Below are 2,633 nucleotides of genomic sequence, written 5' to 3'. Positions count from 1 at the left end.
AACAATTTAATGTAGAAATGCCAGCAAGGACTAAACTTAAGTAGAGTAAATCAAGCATAATATGTCAAGTGTCTTAAGGGTATAGATTTTTCTTTCTTTTATTAATTTCAGTACTCAACAGCATGGTACCATGGAGTTTGATTTTGCATTCATAAGCACAAGTACTTAGAGAGGTTTTTATCAGACACACCCAGCAGATATCAGAGCACCTCTCAGCAGAGTCTTCAGTCTGATGCCCCTGTTGCTTAGATAAGATGAGAATTGAGGGCACAATGTTGGTGTTCCATGCTTAGATAGAAGAAGAGACCGATTATATCCTAGATATCAAAACTGTTCTACAGCATTTCTTACTCTGAGAAGAAATAGAGTACTTGGAATTCATCTGTGAAATTTCCCTTTGAGTTAAAGGATGGTAGACCCTGAAGCAAAGATAAGTTATTCTGTCTGGTTATGGCAACCCAGTGGTTATCAACCTTTGCTGCATATTAGAACAACATGTAGAGTCTTTAACAAACTATTGATGCCATTCATTATCTACAGAAAAATATAATTTAATTGACATAGGGTTGAGCCAGACAGTACTTAAAAAAATCTCTCCTGTCTGATTTTCTAATCTGCAACCAAGTTTAAGAACAATTGCAATAACAATTAAGCTGTGGTCCTTGTATTTTTTTTTTTTTCCTGAATCAAAACACCTACAGCTTACCACATACTTTGATCGGTCACAGTGACTCACCCTTGGCATTGATTCATGAGATGGAATCTTGGGATAGGGTAAGGGAACAGAGAAGCTGGGGGAAGAGAAGAAATGGCATATGTAGTTCAAACATGCAGTACCCTGCTCCACAAGCAGAGTAATGTTCAAGTATTTAATAATTGATCTGGCATGGGCACTGAGCCATTGGAACAGGTGCTCCTTAATCCCGGTCATTTCATTGATATACCCTTAATAGAACATTGGGATGCAGGCACTCACTCTTTCACATTCTGAATTCATCCTATTATCAGCTATCTCCTAGCCAAAACCCAAATCAGAGCTGCGGAGTTAAGGATACCTGGGGACCAAGATGCAGGGTGTGTAACTGGTGACATGTATTGGGTTTAGTAATAAAGCATCCCTGGAAGTGCATAGGTGATAGACTTGGGATAACAAAAATAGATGTTACCCACTTTCCATGGTTGCCTTCCTTGGTTCAGCCAAGTTCTTAGTTTTGAGATAATTTATAAAACATAGTTCTCTTTGTAAGAATTCTAGAGATGAGCTATAAAAAACCTAGAAACAACAACAAAAAGTCTTCTAATGAGGACAAATGGTTCTCAGTAAACTCCCACAGGTCCCCTAAGACCCATACTATAAATTGTGAAACCTGAGACCCAAGTGAGGGGTCACCATGACCTTGTGTATGTCATTAAACTCCTGACCTTCTGTTTGCCTGTTGGTGGCCAGAGGCCTCTTTCCTGCAGAACCAATCATCTGTGTTCTCTGAGATCCAAGCAGTTCCAGGGAAAGAGAGGTCTTGTTTTTAATGGCAGCTCTACCCCAAGCTCGGCTTTACCCAGCATTCCTGAGCCCCTCCTCCCTCCGCCCAAAACTTTTTCTTTGGCAATCCCGTTATGTTGATACAAGGTAACAGTTGAGAATATAAGTTGATGTGTAATGGAAAGTTTATACTTAAATTTGTATGTCATCATCCTCTGACATGGAAAACTTGCTTTGTTCCTTATTGGCCGGAGATGCTCTGTGACGTTAGTACGCTTGGACTGTTTTCAAGTAGATTTGAAAAAAGTGACGAGACTTGAAATAGGTAAATTCTTACAGATATGTAAGTATTTTCTAGATTTTAAGATCAGAAATCGGGAGATCCATTTACGCCATGTGCCTTCCGACACATTTCCAAGCTGTATTGATTTATGACACATTTGCCGGGAACTTCTTTCCTCCACTTTCTCTACAAATGCTTTACTGTTCAAGGACAAGATTTTCCTTGACAACAAGGAAGCATGACATTGCTGAACTGTTATTTATGGGATTTTTGAGGTCAAGAGGATATTTGATATCACTATCACTAACACCTTCAAAGAAAAGAAGAATTAATCTTATTTCCTAGCAGTTTACCAGTAAGTGAAAAATCTCCTGGTGACAAAGATAGGCTGTTACATAAAGGTCATTCCAACTTCACTCGAAAGCAAACTTCATTTCTGGCTCAGAATCAGTATTTAATGTCTGTGCAAATGATTAGTGACAGGTTTTTGTAGCTTTGAGGCTATCTTCTCAGTGTGAGACCCTCTCACCCCACAGCCATTCTGAAACTATTGCCATGGAAGTCTATTTAGTTATTAAGAACTTGCTGTTGCTTTTGTCTCTCTGGTAGATAAGTTTCAGTTAATTGTGTAACTCAGTTGCTGCCCCTTTATCATTGTTCTGTGAATGATCCTTTAAGTTTGATTTGTTCTTCATGCATCCTGCTTCACTGGCACATACTCCACTCCTGTTCATGCAAATGGTGTTCTTTTTTGTTCTATAGTGCTTTTTTTAATTTCCTATATTCCCTCCCCCCGCTAGCACTGTGTATTTAAATTGTGCCGTGACCAATAGGATGTGAACTGTAATGCCCAGTATTCTCTTCTGGTTA

General features: G+C 39.0%; 1 long non-coding RNA gene across 1 annotated transcript; it reads right to left on the bottom strand.

Annotated features, from left to right (window-relative positions):
• Positions 1–267: 267 nt before the first annotated feature.
• Positions 268–1,628, bottom strand: LOC129145808 (uncharacterized). Its single transcript, XR_008551895.1, has 3 exons — positions 1,423–1,628; positions 737–791; positions 268–288 (listed from the first exon to the last, which is right to left on the bottom strand). It is a non-coding gene; the product is annotated as an uncharacterized LOC129145808 (long non-coding RNA).
• Between the last annotated feature and the right edge of the window lie 1,005 nt (positions 1,629–2,633).

The sequence above is a fragment of the Talpa occidentalis genome, unplaced genomic scaffold, assembly GCF_014898055.3.
Source record: "Talpa occidentalis isolate TD23 unplaced genomic scaffold, MPIMG_talOcc4v2.1 talOcc4.10, whole genome shotgun sequence".
Lineage (NCBI taxonomy): Eukaryota > Metazoa > Chordata > Mammalia > Eulipotyphla > Talpidae > Talpa > Talpa occidentalis.
The sequence above is the reverse complement of the archived record's forward strand: the minus strand, read 5'-3'. Positions and strand labels throughout refer to the sequence as shown.